Consider the following 19,522-nt stretch of genomic DNA (forward strand, 5'->3'; position numbering starts at 1 on the left):
ACACACACACACACACACACACACACACACACACACACACACACACACACCTTATTGTTTCCCTCTTCCTTTGGAGAACCCAATGCATACATCAGACTCTTTCCTTTTTTTTTCTTTTTTCTTTATGAGTACACTTCAGCTGTCTTCAGACATACCAGAATAGGGCATCCAATCTCATTACGGATGGTTGTGAGCCACCATGTGGCTGCTGGGATTTGAACTCAGGACCTCTGGTAGAGCAGTCAGTGCTCTTAACCAGTGAGCCATCTCTCCAGCCCCTATCAGACTCTTTTCATCTCATCCATCTTTCCTCTCTCCTATTTTCCTCTAGCTACTTTCTAGCCCTACAGAAGTCGTCACACTAGCAATTTCCCCGGAGAAAACAAGTTCCCCTCCCATAGACGGAGAACATTCTTTCTGTAAGAAGATAGCCTAAGAACTAGTTGTAAGGAGTCATTTGACTCTTCCCTTAGAGGATCCCAGAGGACATGGATTTGGATAGTCTTCAGTGTGGGAGTGTTTGAGCTGCTCTGGCTTCTGTTTGTGCTTCCATTTCCTTGTGGGTGAAAGGGGAGAGGAATCCTTTATAGCTGAGAACTGTGAGAACTGGGTGGGCTTTTGGTTTAAAGGCTTGTAGAACACTGGCTAAAATGTAATAGGTGCTAAAATAAATGTTTGTGACACTACTAATCTTATAGCTTCCATTCTAAGCTATTTATCCATAGCTGAAGACTAAACTAAATCTGGCAATAACCATTCCTCTTACAGGGCATTCTTCAACCACTAGAAAAAGTGAAATGTACATTTGCCTTGCTATCATATATTATATCTATCATGTATTTTTATCTTCAGTAGAATTGAAAAATACAAGGGAGAAAGTAAAGTATCTGTAACACAAGTCAACTATCTACAAACATTTTCTGTGATGGGCTAGAAGTTGATCTTTGACTTTGTAAGCCATTCGGTCTCTGTTGCCATCAAACTCAGGGAGATGGCGAAGCAGCTACACAAACGGATGTGAGTGTAGCTCAATAAAACTTTGAGCAAGGTTTTAACTGACACATAGTACTCGCTCATATTTCTGTGACACAGTGAGATGTTTGATACATGTGCATGTTATAGAACAGCTAAATTAGAACAGTAAGCACAGCCACCACCTGAGTCTTCATTACTTCTTTGTCATGAAAATAGAAAATCTATTTTCTAGTTATGCTAACTACTTTCAGTAGAGCACCAGATTGTGTTTCTCCTAAGTGTAATTTTGTGCTCGAATATCTTTATCAATTGACTTCTACCACACACCCTTTACAGTCTCTGGTAACTATGACTTGATTCTTAGCGTCTATATTATCAGCCTATTTTAGATTTAACAAATGAGTTCAGTCATGTATCACTTCATTTTCCATTTGGAGCTTTCTTTCATTTTTTTTCACTTTACATGATAAGAAACACATAATTTCATTTATTTTTTTTCATTTTTGATACATGCTATATGTGTATGCATATATGCTTTTTGCATGTGTTTGGGAGAAAGTGTTTGTCTATGTACTGTATGTGTATATGCATGTACATGTGTGTACACACATGTGTGTGTGTGTATATACGCACAATTGTGTATGCATGTTTATGTGCATGTGTGTACGCATTTTTGTGTGTGTTTGTGTGTGTATGCATGTGTGTGTGTGTTTGATATCAGGATTCATCTTCATCAGTCTTCTACCTTATTCACTGAGGCAGGGTCTCCCAATCAATCCCAGAACTTGTGTATATGGCAATTCCCTCTAGCCAGCTTGTTCTGTGAGGCCCTGACTCTTTTTTTGAAGCTAGAAATGCAAGGGAATCATCATGTCTATGCAGCATTTATCTGTGTTTCTGGGGATCTGACCTTAAGTTCTCATCCTGGCAGTGCAAGTACTTGAGCCACTGAGCCACTTCCCAGTCTGGCTTCATGGCTGGTCCTCCTCCATGGGCCTATGCCACATTTAATCTGTTGGAGGGAATTTAAGCCCACCCCATATTTTGGTAAATGTGAACACTGGTATACTGAATAGAGAATGCATTTATCTCTTTGACATACTGATTTTACCTCTTTTTTAGTGGAGGTGTTGCTGGAGCATATGATACTTCTATCTTTTTGTCGGTGGTTCTTCAAACTGTTGTTCACGAAGGCTGGGCTAACTTACGTGTCTGTCAACAGTGTGCAAGGTTATTTCTTGTCCACCCCTCGTCTGGACTCGCTCTCACTGTTCTTTTATATGAGAAGCATTTTAACTGGAGCAAGGAGGTTGGTGATGTCGTTTTATACTACATTTCTCTCATGACAGATTAGTGATGCTGACCATGTTTTTCACATATGTGTTGATCAGCCACATGCCTTCTTGATGATAGCTATTGCTAATATATATTTTACCTTTTCTTGATAAATAGTTTTTGTATTTCTATTTGATCCCACAGTGTATTAGCTTCTTTTCTGTTGCTCATTAAAATACTCACACAAAATCAACTAACTTCAGAGCTGAAGGGTTTATTTAGGCTTTGTTTAATGAGAGAACAAATGGGTAATACTACACAGTAGTTTCCAAAGAAGCAAAGAACTCTACACTGGAGGGGCTTGTGTTCCCCTTTCTTATAGTCCCATGATGATACAGTCCATCATGAAAAAGAATGCAAGCAGGAGCCAGCAACAGCACCCCCTACAGGCAGGAAGTAAAAGAACAGCCAATGGACCAGCCTATGAGGCCTCAAAGCCGGTCCCCAATGAAGTACCTCCTGCAGCAAGCCTCCATCACTTAATGGTTTCATAACCTTCCCAGACAGGAACACCATCTGGGGATCAAGTTCTCAAACACACAAGTCTTAGAGGGACATTTCATATTCTAATCCCACCATCTAGGAAAGAGAAAGACTCAATATGAATTTTTTCAGAGAATGGCTGGAGCTGGGCAAGGATGGGAAAAGGCAGGCCACACTCATGGTCTGTCACCGTGGGCCGAGAGCCTTCTTCCCAGAGGGAGGTACAAATTAAGCACTAAATAAATCTTTTTGTTTTTGAACGAAAGAATGAATGAGTCACATTACCACAGAACTTTCATATTACACAAGTAGTTTCCAAACACGTGAAATAATCTACACTGGAGGGGCATGTGTTCCTGTTCTTACTGTACTCCAAGATATTGTGTACTTTGGTTTGAAACATGTTTTCTGGATTCTTTCTATTTCTTTCCTTTGGTTACTATACATTGTGTTTCTCTGTCCTGTGGCCATTCTGAACAAGTTAAGTAAAACACTCAAATGAACATTGTCTACCTCCTGACTTCCTTAGGTTTGTCGAGTGAGTTCTGGGTTGATTGGATTGGTTGGGTTCAAGAACACAGGTGTTTAGCTTCCTTGGGGGGGGAGACACTGACACAAACACACTGCCGCCAGTTTAAGAAGTCTATTTCAGGTTTGGCTATAGAGGTTAGGAATATTCTGGGATCAAAGGATTTTGGAAAATGTCCAGAACCATCAAACATGGAAACTGTGCTTATTTTAATTGTCTTGCACACAGGGTGCCTCCTATTGACCTGGGCAATAACCCTACAGATGTGCTAGTAACTCAAAAATGTGGGAAACCCAAAAACTGGTGTTTAAGTGATCACTGCCTTTGCTAAGCATGCTCGGATTTAAAACTTGAATATTATTTAAATGAACAATTATGCGATTATTTCCTCAAATACGACTTAAATTCTCAATAGAAAATGCATTGCCAAACAAAGAAATGACATATATAATATAGCTACTATGTACAGTGGTATTTTAAAGACAGACTTTCATTAGTATTAAAAACAATAGAGATACCTCCACCAGCCCCTGGGCCACACTGTAAAGTCTAAAGACTAACATCCATTTCACTTGTGTCTGAAGTTAACACAACACCCCGTTAGAGGATAGGGACGCACTGGTAGGTACTAATGAGAGCTAATATTAATGTGGGTTTTATTTTTTTAAAAATCCCTATAGTCTGTTTTATTTGTAGGTAAATCTCTTTCCCTTCTGTTGGTAATAGGCACTTCTTATAATAGGGACTTGTAATTGAAGCTTGCAAAGAGCATTGTAAAAGAAATAAATATCTTTTTTAATAGCAACTATCAAATTTCTACAACTCAGATGGCTGTGTGTGTGTATTTTCTTTAATATCCTGCTTACTCATTCAAGCTGAGATGAATTATCATTCCCATTGAATTTTTTTTCCTAAAGAGAATCAAATCTCTTTGCCTATAAATTCAACATTATCTCTTAACTAACTAAAGTCATTTTATCCTATATCCTAGAATATTAATTATTTTTATCTTCTTTACAGAAACGTATTGGGGGGATGATTTTAGTAAGCACCTGCTTGTCTTTCTTTGTTTAAACACAAAAATATCATGTAGAAAGCTATTTCTAATCTGACTTACTTTTCAAGTGCCCTGTACATATGCCAGTTTTCCCTGCATGTTTTGACAAATGACACATTTCCTTTGGTGCTTCCGTGTGGGTAACAGTGTGTGAGGATGTGGTGCTGGAAAAATTTATTACAGTTATTTTGTAGTTGATATTAAAAAATGTGATGTATTATACCAGGTGTCTGACCTTTAAAGATCTTAGGACCTAATTCATTACAACATAAAATTTACATATTATTCAACTTTGCTGCAGAGCTCTTATGAACAAGTCATGGTGTGTGTGTGTGTGTGTGTATGTGTGTACAGAGAAGAAAAAGGCTAAGCCTAGGCAAGGAATAAGGTCTAGTCTCCGAGTCTGCATGTGTGGTGGGCTTCTGTGGCTTCGAGTAGAGGAGTGGTGTAATTGTTTAAGTAAAGAAAACTCAGGACTGTGAACATGTCCTGGATTCATGAGGTACCCCCTTTCAGAGATTTTCATTACCCTCAGTAGAGGGTACTGAAAAGCACATCTAAGAGAGAAAGAATAACCATGAGGTCCCACAGAATAGCTTTAAGAAACTGAACCTGATATAGCCAACAAAACAATATACAATGATTTTCCATATCTAATTTAAACATCTAAGATAAGAAGTTAAAATGAAAACTTGTTATGAAATAAAAACCCCAGGTTAAACAAATAAATGTATTTGAAATTGTGCATATATATCAGGTTTTTTTTTTTAAGGAATGAAATTTTAAATCATATCACAGCAAATTAAATCTGAACACTAAGACTAGGTGGAAATTGGATTATGCTACTTGAATTCTTTTTATTATTTTTAATATTTCCTTTTCAATAAATACTGGAATATCACTTTATCACAATATGCTCTTATACTATTTGTGTTTCCAATCAAGTATCTATTAAGTTGAAAGTCCAACTTTTAATAAATGCATGTACAATATCCTATAGGATAGCAATAGGAGTGCTCATTTGTAAACTTTGGTCCCTATGGTTCCTATTGATTGATTGATAATGCTATCTTTCCCGGAGGAAGCTCCAGTATTATGGCAGAAAAATACTTCAAATCTTTCTTTCTATAGAGACTATAAAATAATTTGCGTTAATATAGATGGGCTATTCATGTCCATAGACGCCAAACACTGCTTAAAGATTCAGTTTGCTATCACAGATAATGTTTCCGTATTCTGCAGTTTAATTAGTAAGGAGGAAGTCTTTCATCTCAAATGCTGATTTTTCGAAATTACTTTGCTGGAAGGTATAGAAATATGGTTAAGATTTCCTTTCTGGATATGTGCTAATTTTTAGTGAGAGGGTGGAGGCCATAGAAACAAGACAAAATGTAAAAAGCCATAATTATCCTCTGAGTGAGTCGTTTTTGGCAAATCTGAGCCAATCACGGGTCTTAAATGGCAAGGTGAGAAGTGGTGTGTGTTCGCAGTAGAGGGAGCTGTCTTCTAGTTCTAGCGCTAGCGAAAATAGAAGGTCACTCAGTCTATTGATAAATCACACTGCCGTGATTCCTAACTGACAGCTCAAACTAACATCAAGCTGGATGAGGGAGAACAAAAGGCCATCAAGCGGCCATTTTCTTGACACTTTTATTCAATCACCGGCAGATTGCTTACGACAGCAATAGCAGCTGTTTTGTCTTCATCTTTCCACATTTGATAAAAGGTGTCAACTCAAATTTTTGTAAATAATTCACTTACCCCTACTGCACACACCAGCACTGTTCAGCATATGTATTTTGTGGGAGCAGATCACCGAGGCAGGTCAGAGCTCAGTGTATCAGCTGAAGGTCACCTGTGATCTTAAAAGACGCCCGATAAAGCTTTAGCGTCCTTCAAGGTCAGAGATAAGACAAAGCCTAGATATATGTGACGGAAACAAAAGGTTAGACAGTAAGGACAGCATATATGGAAATGTCTCCTTCCACATAAGACTCATTTTCTTTGTTTACGAAATCTCAAACTCCTAGCTCCTTGGTCAGTTATCAGTGTAGGGTATTTGTAAACCCAAGGGAGAGATTAAAAATCTAAATTGTTCCTTCAAAAGTTTGAAGAAAGCATTATTTGTAGCCTGCTATTCATCACGACTGCACGGAGGCCAGAGCTACAATCCATTTCTATGTCCTTTTTAAAAGAATCATAAAAAGAGTGTCAAAAATTAATACAGTTAGAGAGAATTTCATTTATCTAGTTCATTTAAAATTCTACCCTGAAATGCATTTAGGCTTGAGAGCTGAGGGGAAAAAATAGAGAAAGAAGGTGTTTTATATCATAAGAGGTTCGTTTGCTTTAAGGGCTTAGAGAAACTAATAGAGAAATCCTTGAATTATTGCAATAAGATACTCTATCTGCTGTTGGCAAGCAGCTAAAAGCACGGAGATTAAAAATGATACATCCTTCAATGCTAGCTTGTTTTTTAGGTTACATTATAACCTAAAATAAATCTAATCTCCCAGAATAAATCTAAACAACAAATCGTCACTATTTGGTTTATATTTCCTAATAGGAAAAGTCCATGTGTTTTTGAGCTTCTGTCTGAGCGCCGCCGCAGGGGGATTTATTACCTGTAATTGATGTGCTCGGGCTCAAAGAGCATCTTTCTTACATTTTCTCCCATTCTTTCTACGTCAGAAGTAGGAGGCAATAACTCTTGCAATTTCATTGGAAGAGGTGTGGGAGGGTAAAATGACCCAGGATAAAGTACTGCTACTGTTATACAGGGCATTAAACACAGTTTCGAACCTAAATTAGTTACTCCAATCCCTGGCTAGAAATTAATTCCCACAAGGAAAATTGATACCTTCACAACTTAAATCTTTATAAATAGGCAGTAAACAGGGATTTAAGATAAAGTTTTAATCTTCTGTATTTCAAAGCACTGTGTGTTACCTTCTTGTGTTCTTTCCTGGTTGGTCTATATTTGCTCCTTCTGACTTAGCACATGTCGTATACTGTGGCTTGTCTTCTTATTACATTTCTTCCCTTCTTAGCTAGGTTGCAGGATCATGTGAGTAGGGTGTACGTCTTATCAATTTCATAACTGTTATGTTCTGATAAAACATGTGAAGCACTTACATTCATTATCCATTTTTTTTCAGATGGTTACGTCAGAAACGCTGTGCAGCAGAGGAGGAATGCGAGCCGAGGGCTCATGAGGTAAGTGCACATGCGCAGGCCGAGTCCATACATGGGACTGTGCCGTGGAACGCAGTGCTTTTCTCTATTCCTTGTGTACCTTGAAGTTAGGCCTCACACAGATGGAGGCCAAGGCTGGCAGAGAGCAAGTATCCAATATATTGTTTATAAAAGAATACAAGACGAGGACATGTGCTTTTAGCTGAGACACATGAAGAAGCCAGTCATACATCTTCTGTTTCTTTAATGACAACAATTTGCAAAGTAGATCGATCAGAATAAATATGTGTCTGGTCAAGAAAAAACAGCCATAGCATTTGCTCTTGAGAAGCTTTCGTTTCGAGCAGGGTGTGTGTGTGTGTGTGTGTGGTGTGTGTGGTGTTTTTATGACAAAGGGTCATTTTCTCAGTTGGAAGACGAGGAGAGCAGTTACAGCTTCATCTCCTCGGGCTGTTGCGCAGGAGGGAAGAGACCGTGGGGAAGGGTTTCATAAACTGAGACATGGCACGTTGTCCTGGGCTTCATTGTCAAGGGAGTGGATGGTCCTGCGAGCTATGGGATTACAGAAGTGAGAGGATTGTGGGAAATCCTAAGCAGAGTGGTAGGAAAAATTTAAAGCAGGAAGACATAAGCTCAAAGCCAGAGCTAAGGAAAAGGATAACAAAGCAAGCAAAGTTTGAAAACAAGACCAATCTAGAGTTAGGTGAAGCGCTGGGAATAGCTGAGTACAAGCATGCTTACGGAAGGGAGCAAAGGCTTAATGGCTCGGGAAGGTTACGGCTAGACAGGGTTGCCTGGGACTCTTAGTACCTTGCGATGGAGCCAGACCACAAATGCAAAAATACCTTGGAGAATGATGGCTGCTTTCCTGTTAGCCAAATGCTCCCCATGGAGCTCACAGAAAGCTTTAAGGGAGCTAAGCAAATTCTTACAGGAATGTACACGAAGGACAGTTTAATGGTTGTTAGGGAAAGGATTCTCCAAATATTCTACACCAACCACCAGAATGAGAATACCACTTGGCTCTACCTGTCTCAAAGTCTAAGTGACCTATTTACATTAATTCAATGAATCTGTCTATCGGATGAGGTAACTGAGAGAGAACCATTAAATAATGCATCCTGACGCACGGCAGAGGGAAGTTGGAGGAAACGCGTTCAACCGCTATTTATTCGGCCTCAGCCTGCTTGGAGAGCTCAACTGCTAACTCTACGTTATGTTAAGGTCCCTAGGAATCCTTAAATCCAAAGGCACATATGAGTGTCGTGACGGCCTATGTTCACTTTGTGAAAGCATCTGTGGTTTGTGTACTTCATCTCCATATGCTACACTAAAGTAAGGAGTCCATTTACAAAAGGAAGTGCTATCTGCGCTATAGAAGAGGCGATGAGGAACATACGTGAACGGCGAATCTAATTATCTTCAGTTATTCTGAATGGGTGTAATTTATTTTTCCATTTTTATTATCTGCATTTTATCTTCAAAAATTGGTTGGTGTGCTTGCATGAATGTATGTTTTGTGTACGTGCATGTATTCATGCGTGTGTGTGTGTGTGTGTGTGTGTGTGTGTGTGCGCGCATTTGTATGGGCACACGCATGCTGAGGCCGGTGGTTGATGTTGGGTCTCTTCCTCTACCCATCTAATTATTTGAGACAAGGTTTTTCTCTGAACCTGGATCACCAATTGGCTGTAGAACTCTGTGGACCTATCTGTTTCTTCCCTGCAGTACTGAGATTATAGATACATGCCACCACATCTGGCTTTTAATTGAGAAATGGAGATATCATATCAAGTTCCATACTTACGTGACAGGCACCTCACTCACTGACTGAGATGTCCCAAGCCTATTGTTTACCTTTATTTTCTGTTTTTGTTTTTCGTTTTTTATTTTTTTTGTCAAATATCCTGTTGAATTTTTATCCTAAGGAGGAATATTGGTTATCTTATGGAAAAAAAATTGTTGAAGAAAAGGTAAAAGGAGAGAGTTGAGGAATAGATAAAGAATTCTAGAATGGATGCTCTAATTTAGCATAATGAAACAATCAGAAGTCAGAAGCCATAATTTTGGGAAAAATGCTAAATTGATAGAAAAAATATACACGCTTTCTATCATTCAAAGACTAATATATACCAAAGTTAATCAGCCTGTGCACTCCAGGGTGTGTTATAGTGAATCTGAAATGTACAGTCACAACATTTTTATTTTATTTTTATTACTTTTATTATTATTATTTTACAGTCCAGTCATTACCCCCTCCAGGTCAGCCCTCCCACAGTTCCACTTCTCATTCTCCTCCCCCACTGTCTCCAAGAGGATTCCTCCCCTCCACCCCCACCCCAGCATACATTAGGTAGTCTGAGCACCTCATCCCGCCCCACCCTCCAAAACAGCAGAGGACAGCCTGGTCCTAGAGAGAGTTTGCTTTATACCTGGTGATGCTGTGGAACCATGAGCAGGTGGCCCTGGCTGGTGGAAGCAGGCCTGAGGCTCTTTGAAAATTATTCCTGGTCCTGCATCCTGCTTTGCCCTCTACTCCACACTGGCACATGATGTGAGTAGCCTCCTCCACCAGCTCTCAGTGCCAGGAATGAACATCTATGTCCCCACTTCCCTGTCACGGTGGAGCGAAGCCCTGTGAGACCAGGAGCCCAGATAAACCCTTCCTCCCTTACTTAAGGTACTGTTGAGGTATTTTAGTCAGTGTTGAAAAGTAAGTCATATAAAGTGACGTCTCAAGTTTTAGATTCATCACTAGATGTTTTTTTGTAAACCAAGCTGAGTAACTCTTCGGGCCATGCTTGTGAGGCTATGAAGTTTAACAGAAAACTACAGTTTTTAATCTGTATAATTCTGTTGTTGTGTTTGTATTACCTACTGTTTGTGCAACACTTCATTTTTTGCTCTGTCAGATAAAAAGGCCTCATTTTGCTGGCCATTTTACAACGACAAATGACATTATCTGTCAAGCAATTAGAATGACAAAAATGTAAAAGCAGTACTTAAAAATGTTAATTTTTTTGTCTCTAAAATTAGGAGAGATAAAGCCAGACACAAAAGATTCTGATGAGCGTCACAAGAAAAAACAAACAAACAATAAATTCTATAGTTTTAAAACAGACAAACCTAGAATTTCCTGGCATGTGACCTTGGCCAAATTACTTGAACTCACTGTTCTTGTGTGAACCAAGCCATAAAATGGCATTAAAAAGATGTCCTCTGAAAAATGCACACATTATATCTGACGTGAGGTGCTCTGGGTAAATAAATTATGTCTTTCCTGGTCCAGGCTGGAACAAAAAGGTGAACACTGTTCTTTGCAAAAGATGCTTTCAAGGGTCATCCTGTTTCTCTCCCATAATTTTTCTTCTCTACCCATGTGGCCATTTCATATTTTATTGCTGAGTTCTTAGTAGATTGTGAAGCTAGCTATAATAATAATAATAAACACCAATATTTTTCTCCCAGCAGATAAGGGCACTGAAGGGCAGAACAAATTTTCTGGGTAGTAAGTTCTATGGTATTTTTCTGTGCTAGGAAACTAACAACCCTCAGGTATGGCAAGGCCATTGTCTCCCAGTTTTGTATGTACAGTAGGACCTGGTTGTTGTTTTGCCATTATGTAGGGAAGTATGGATTCCGAGGAAATGAAAGGCAAATTCATGAAAAGACAAACTTATGGGCTAAGTGTTAACTTCTAGAAAATTCTACAGTGTGTGTAAAAACACATTTTCTTCTTCTTTTTTTTTTCAGTTATATAATAGCAGCTAGCTTTTAGGGACCCTTAGAGATCATTAGGGACAGAGAACTTAGTGTGAGACAAATATATAACATTTAAGTGAGATGAATGAGCTTCAAAAGATATTAAAATGTCCTTTTTTTGAATAACCTTCTCTCACCCTTTCTGATACTCTTCCCTCTCTGCTTGGTTTTCTGTTCAACTTTGGCTCTTGTATGGATGACATGTTATTAGTTATTTTGTGTACTAATTCTCTTCCTCTGGAATGTAAGGACCAGAAGGATAAAATTCTTCCCTGTTCCTGAGTATATGACTTATTGTAGGTGCCAAAGGAAGATATAACTTTGCAAAGATATTGAAATACAGAAATATGATAATAAACAATGTTTGATTTATACTGTAGGACCAGGAGCTTGAAGATGACCTCAAAGAAGGGTTTAGATGTCTAGTTATACAAAGACAAAAAGATATAGTAGTGAACGGACTTCCCCAGTCTTAAGTTTTGCCTCTTCTGTATGGGATGTCCCGAAGTTCAAGTTTCTTGCAGATAATGTAAATACATGATCTTTTCTTTTCTTCTTAAAAATTTTCTTGGTTTTATTTTATGTACATTGGTGCTTTGTCTGCATTTATGTCTGTGTGAGGATGTTAGACCCTCTGGAACTGGAGTTACAGAGCATTTGCAGCTGCCATTGAGGTGCTGAGAATTGAACCCGGGTCCACTGGAAGAGCAGCCAGTGTGTCTTAACCACTGAACCATCTCTTCAATCCCTTTGATCTTTTGATGATAGGTGACATCAGAGTTAAGTTTGCTACCAAAAATTGTAGAAGATGACAGTTTAAAACTGGAAAGAAGAGGGGTGATGTGGTGGCTGTGGGAACGGGGGGAGCAGGCCTTGAAGGGTGTGAATCTGTGGGATGATGAAATCGATGTGACCTGGCAGGTGGAGACCGGATCCCAGGTGAGGAAGAAAGAAACAGAGGCAAAGTGAGGGGATCATTTCTCTCTCATGGTCGTTGATTTCTGTGTCAACAGGCAGCTTGCCAGCTTGGACAATCGAGTAAAACAAATCAAGCCCTCAGTTTGAATGTGCTTTCACTAGCAAAGAGGAACAATTAGTCAGAAAATGGCTGTACAGGTCCTTTAAAATCTCATCACCAGAACGTTCAAGCCAGGCAAACTGGCACTTCTAAAAATGGCAAAACATCTCACATTCTACTAAGGTAGATAACTGACCAGTACATTGATTGAATAGCCTAATGGCTCTTAAACCATCGTGGACATCCAAATCACTTGAACAGCTTTTCATCCAGTGGGTCTGGGCTCCAACCAAGAATGTATCTTTCTAACAAGTTCCCAGGAGAAGCTGGTGCTGGCCTTGCTTCTGTCCTCTGAGATCCATTGTGTGGGCTGTTCTGTACCCTGGCTCCCTGGCCACGGGAGGAAAGGAGGAAAAGGCAACTATAAGCTGACTTCCTGAGAGCCCACTCGGGTTCCTTTGGGTTTAAGGTTAAAATTGCTTTTGAGTTTGGAGAACAGTATTAAACTTACTGTTGATACAGCTACTCTCTGTTTTTTGGAGAAAGGAAGAAAAACTGTTCGTCTTCAATATGAGTCTCAGATCTAGAACTTTTGTTCAGTTCTAACAAGCCAAATGGTCTTAGACCAGTCACCTAATTTCGAATTCCTTTCTTCATCTTTAAAGTGAGAAATTGCTTTAGATGACTCTTACTATTTTTTCCTGATCTGATACTTATTGTGTCTGGTTGTACCTCAGAGGAAGAATTTATATTACAGTGCCAAAATCCCCAGTTCACCCTTATAACAACTGGGTTGTGTTTGGAAGTTCTGCTTCACTGGAGATCATGGAATGCCTTAGTGACCAAGTGTTCTTTAAGTAGAATTCAGAGTCCCCAACAGTATTAAATAAATATCCTATGGTCAGCAATATCCCTTCCTTTCACTTCTGCTTTTCCCCTTAGTTGTTAGCAACAATTCTTCAACAACATTTGTTTGCTTTCTGTTAAAATTAGAAAAGGAGCCACTTTTTTTTTCTTCGTGAAATGTAGTAAGGATTTAGCCTCTCGATACACAATTCAACTCTTTGCTCCTGTTGTTTGTGTGTTTTGCCACCAGATAGCAGAATTACTCTTGTTATAATATTTGTATAACATAGATGGTCTCATTAGAAGCTCTTAGAGACATACAGGAGGGGAAGTCTGTCCAACCTCGGCATCTGAGCATAATTGGTTATGGAGAAAAAAGGACTATATGTGACTTCACTTGAAAATGCTTACCAAAATGTGTTTGGTTCTTCCCTTCCCCCCAGGAGGCTTGAGTGGGGCCTTATCTTGAAAACAAATTACACAAATATGTTTGGTTGCTCTTGTATCTAGTCAAACAGAGATTTCATTTTCAAATATGTGCCCAGGAAGGAGTCCATCAGCTTCAGGTGAACTCAATCCTACAGACTGGTAGCTCAGTTCAGGTCCCTGGAGAAGGGGTTGTTGCCTGGGCAAGGCCATGAAAGAAACAGTTGTTTTCAAGTTACTCACGGATGTCATAATGCGTACAAGGAAAGTTCTGTGGCATTTGAATCTACCACTGAAAACTCCGTTGTTGCTTTTCTTGAAGACTTGTCTCTCGGTTACTGTCTGGCTTAGCTCTGCTTTAGCCACTGATTTTCTATGGAGTTTGAGCAATACTTTCGTTAACTTAGTGGACTCCTGACTCTTTTGTAAGATTTGCAATTTCCTTTTTATTCTTTATTATAAAACTACGTTAGCTTGAAATATGAGACTTGGCACTGAGTATTAAATTAAGTAGTAATGGGAAAGGTTTCCCCCCCAAAAATCTTTATGTTACATTTTATTTGTTTATTTATTTGAAAGTAGATCTCCTTTTTAAAAAAATACAGCGTATCCCTATCATGATTTCCTGTCCCTCATCTCCTCCCGGATCCACCCTGCCTCTCCATCCATCCAACTCCAGGCTTTCTTTCTCTTTTCTATGTTGTTGCATTTTAATAAGCAACCTCAAATCCACACCTGTGTGTGAATATTCACATGAGAGTATGTTCAAAGAAATACACAGGCGTTCCATGCTTTTTCTTTTCGAGCTTAAAAGCACTTTCAAATTTGATTTTGGTTTCATTGGTAGCACACACAAAGGCTACATCGATCAGTTTTAACTGCAGGTTTGTTCTATGAGAAGCCACCTCCAACCTCTGGCTTAAAGTGACAGTCAGGCATTCTCACGGACATACAGGCTGTAGACCTGTCTTGAATCTGTCCACTTGTGCTCAGTTGCTGGAGGAGGGAGAGTTGAATGCGATTTTGTAAATGAAAGTTCACTGGGAATATTTTTGGAATATGACGTCTCCTCCCCACCCCCAAACTCTCAGTGTTGTCTGGCTTTCATTACTGGTTTTGCTCCATCATAACTGTGCTAACTTGGACAATTTACTTAATCTTTCAATGCATTTATTTCTTCACCTTTCAAGTGGGGATAAAAATAGCACCCAGTTCACTGGTTTTCATGAGACTGGAATGAGATCATTAACAGATAATTTCCTGGCACAGATAGACTGCTTACTAAATATTAGATTTTCTGTTTATTCAGAAAAAAAAACCACCTCTCTGATTGTGATGGAGAGGAATGTGTTGGGGATAGGAGGAAGGGAAAATTATGAACTTGGAAAAAGAAGTAAGGCTTGAATCTATCTCTAGTTCTCTGGTCATATAAATTGAAGACTCTGGCAAAACCAATATTTCAACATATACAATAGCTATGTAGACAGTACCATCCATTCTGGAGTAGACTTTGCAATAGAACTCAACAATTCTTGACAGATTGAATCTGTATATTAACTTTAGAAGATATCTCTTGATGATTGTCTCTGTTTTATAGGTGGGGAAACCCAGGCATAGGAAGGTCGTGTAACATACTCAAGATCAGCCTGCTGGGTCAGAACTAGGATTCAAGTGCTGGGCATCTGTAACCTTCAACCTTCAGCCTCAGTGATTTCCCATCACATGGAGTAGTGGGATGAAGGCCAGGTCATGGGGTTATGACACCTTCAATTAGTAGTATGATTCACATGATCTGAGTTTTAGAATTTACCTTTAGTCATCCTTTCTGAACCTGGAGGTTCGGGATGGTCTTCTGTCTTTTTGGTTTTGTGTTTGCTCCTATTTTCCAGCTCACTCCCAAGTGGAAAAGAGACCCCAGGGGATACAGACTGCTAGAGAATCTTTTTGTCAAGATGTGGCAATCCATCCTCTGGCTTGCTGACTCCTCATTCTCCTTAATGCAAGGAAGAGAATCATGATCACTCCATCAGCTTTCTTTTGCTCTCTAGTAATAGGGCTTTTTATTGCTAACTTAAGGAATAGGGGATGAGTGAAAACAAGCTAGGTTTTTATGTCTAACTCTATGCTACATAGAGAAACCACACCATGCTAATAAATCTTTCATACTAAAAATGCATGTGCACAAGGCAAAGGACAGTGTTTGTAAATCTCATTGAATTAAGTTTAACTTTGGTGCCTTTTGGCAAATGTAGTTCAGGGATGAGGACTGTGTAGCGCTGATCTGATACTCTTGTGGGTGAGAATTACAAGTATAGGCAATTTCACATGTTAGCTCTAAGATTCTGGCTTACAAAATGCTCAGTTGAAGCTATGAAATGTTTCAGAGCTCAGGTTTAGAAAGCTGCAGTCATCATGGATAAGCTGGTCCACATATGTGCTGTACTGGTGCTCTGTATTTGGAATTAGGTATTTTTTATTTGGTGTTGCTTGTATCTCAGCTGAGCCAGCTCTCTTTGATCCAAACAAGATAGGGTGGATTTTATTAAAAATTTAACACGTATCTCATAGCAATATTTACTTTAATGTGGTAAATAAAGAAATTCTTTTTTTCTGAATGAGATATGTTGGTAAGATAAACTCAATGTTGTAAGATAAATATTAACTTTATAATGAAAACTACAGAATGTCTTATCTGGTACACTGCATCTGTATTTCTCTGAGGAGATGAGAAGGCATCGGTGCTTCTTGCTGTACCTTGCAAGAGAGGTGATAATTTAGATTTTAATCCTTAATTATCTGTCCGAGCTCACTTTCGTGTGACATATCACCCTGTGTATTCTTCTACTTCTAATTTTAAAAAGATCGAATATGTTAGCTCAGGCAAGAGACGAGCTGGTTTGAGAGTTGCAAAAGTACAAGTAGGCACTTTTACCTGCAGGAGTCTTGGAAGACTTGCTAACTTTAGTAGGCAAAATTCATTAGTCTCAAAAGAGACTTCGGAAGTTTTAAAGTCAAAATGTCTTCTGGGAACTCAGGTGGACATAACGTAGAATCCAATTACACAGTGTTGGAGTAGAGTTCAAAGGACACATCTGATAGTTTTGATAAAGTTACCACTCTGGAAAGAACCAAGATATACTACTTTTTCACTGTGGTGATTGTCCACGTCCGGGTACCTTCAGACAGTGGCACCAGTTATGAATCCTGTAAGTGACCTATTAATAACAGCAATATGAATGAAGTGTGCTGCCTAGAAAATGAGGTTGCCTGGCTCACATAAAATACCATTTTCTTTTCATAATTTACGGGATGTGTTGTCCAAGGAGATGAAGTATTTCATGTTGGTCAGTTTGGGCCCCGCCAAAGCTTAATACAATGTAGAATATTTGTAATGGGTGACTGACAAAACAGTGTCTCCTGTCGCTCAGCCCTTTTGTGATCACAAACATCAAGGCCACAGACACAATTTCTCACTGGCTTTATCTCTTTGGTAGTTACAAATACTATTGGGGACCTAAATAAAGCAGGCAAACAACCTCGTTTTTATTGGGTGCCATCAAGTTGTGAAAAAATTGGAATTCAAAGCTGTGGTCCTTGCTTTCAAGGGGCTGATAGTCTTGGAAGCAAAAGATGAATTCTTTGTGCAAATGATGTTAATCAACCAGTTCTCTCAACTTTTGCATATTTACTGTATGCAAGAAATCATCCTCAGAGGTAAATCAGTTTCCCATTTTCCTCAAGGTTCACATGTGTTGAATTATTAGCAGGATACTGAGAGTGCAGTTCACATGGGACGTGCTTCAAGAGCTTAGAGTTCCTGCAGCGTGTACTGGAAGATAGAAAAGATTCTGTCTTAAAAGAAAAATGTATATATTTTCAAAACGTATGCATCTCAAGTTATATTTTTCAGTTCACAAGTATTTTTGAAGAGCATAAATCATGTGGTGCACTTTTAAAATTATTTGTATAAAATGGACATTGCAATGGTCTATCTGAAGCTGGATGTAGTCGTATACACCTGTAATCCTGGCACTCAGGAAACAGAGGGACCACTGGAAGTTTAAAGCTAGTCTGGTTTACGTCATGAGTTCTAGGCCAAAAGAGGATATGTAGTGAGACTCTGACTCAAAACAATAACAACTAAACAGCATAAAAAACAACACAACTACCCCGTGACCACAAACAAAAACCATGCACGCAAGCAAGCAAGCAAGCAAGCAAGCAAGCAAGCAAATTCAATTGATCTGGTATCCTGTATTCACTTGGTCTTGGCCTTCTTTGACACATAACCATATCTCTTTGCCCAAGCTGCTTGCATCTCGTTTTTCGGGAAGACCGATACGGGTAAATCTCTTTTAGCCTTCTATATTTCTATTTTTGTTTGCCTATGAGAGTTTTAGTTGACTGTACTCTTGGTCCCAGACTAACAGGTACATTTCCTGCTCATTGATTTTTACCTGTAGATAGGTTTTAGGTTGGTATAGAAAGAAAAGTGAGTTAGGATTACAGGTGAGGCTACTGAAAGGTGATATTGAGTGTGACTTTGACTGGCCACACATCCATGGTGATACAGAGAGCCACCTTTTTGCAAGTCATTCTTTATTGTGGCCATCTGTGGTTTGTGTTTCTATCTTCCGTAACATACCTTGAGCTCCTCTGGAAATGGGGGACAGGGATGTCATTGTCATCTTGTAGGTTAAAAAAACTATTGATTACCAGTGGTTGCAAATGCACCAAATTGAATGTGGTGCTTTATTTGAAATGGAGATAAGTTGAATTTTTTTTACATCTCTTTCTCTCCCTAGTGGTATGACCTTGGTGGTAAGTTTCTTAATATGTATGGGGCTCTTTTTCCATACTTAACAATGCAATGAAAGTATATCTCCTCATAGAGCTGCATCGAGTGTTACATTGTTGGTAATTAATGCATGTGCATCGCGCTTGGCATATAGTGAAAATACCTATAATGTTTCTTATATATTTGTTTGGTTTCTCTGCCTAGCACCACCCCTAGATATTCAATAAACATTGAATACAAAACACTCAAGATGGACGTATAATTATGGTAAAAAATGTCCAACAAATGTGAACTGCATGAATGAGTGGTTCTTGTCTTGGATCAAATGGCTCAGAGTACCACCTGGGAATTACTCATCTTAGAGTTAGCTCTGAGAATTTTAGCCAGTGGGGGCTCTGCTTCAAACAAGGATACACATGAAAAGCAAATCAAATGTGAATTTGAAGGAGACGCAAAATACATTGTTTCTTATTCGGCTTGCTCTTTGATTTTCATTAGGCATTCTGCCTGATTCTTATTAGGAATGCCCTGATTTCCTTTAGGTCCTGGCCATTTGGGGTCAGTGCTCAGATGCTATCTAATGATGTCATTATTTGACTTTATTACTTACATGATGTAGGTAATGATTCAGGGTTTATTCCAGAAAAGAATCCTAAGCACCTAATGCTGATTGGTTTAATGATACAAAAACTAATTTGGAAAGAATGGAAGGTTTCCTGGGGCACAGCTGATGATGTGAATGTGAAAAAGCTTCATTTCCCACACTTAAAGAATGGAAACAGTGTGCAATTACGCGTTCTTTCGATGAAGTGTTTCCTTTGAAATGGAAGAACCTGGAAACCAGCCATCTGAGAAAGGTGGAGAAAATGGAAATAACCATGCCAAGGTTACTACTCCATTTTCTGTTTCCTTTATTATTGGTATATTTATTCTTGGCTGTAAACACTTGCTTTCACATTTTTTTCCTCCTTAATATGAAAATCCAATGGAGAGGCTGATGAAGTTGGCCATGTCTGTGGAGTTAAAATGAACTTTGTAATTTTGTTTATCAGCTTGTGGTCAATGGTGTAGATTCCGTACGCTGTGAATGTAGATATG

The sequence above is a fragment of the Grammomys surdaster genome, unplaced genomic scaffold (assembly GCF_004785775.1).
Source record: "Grammomys surdaster isolate TR1022 unplaced genomic scaffold, NIH_TR_1.0 126124, whole genome shotgun sequence".
Lineage (NCBI taxonomy): Eukaryota > Metazoa > Chordata > Mammalia > Rodentia > Muridae > Grammomys > Grammomys surdaster.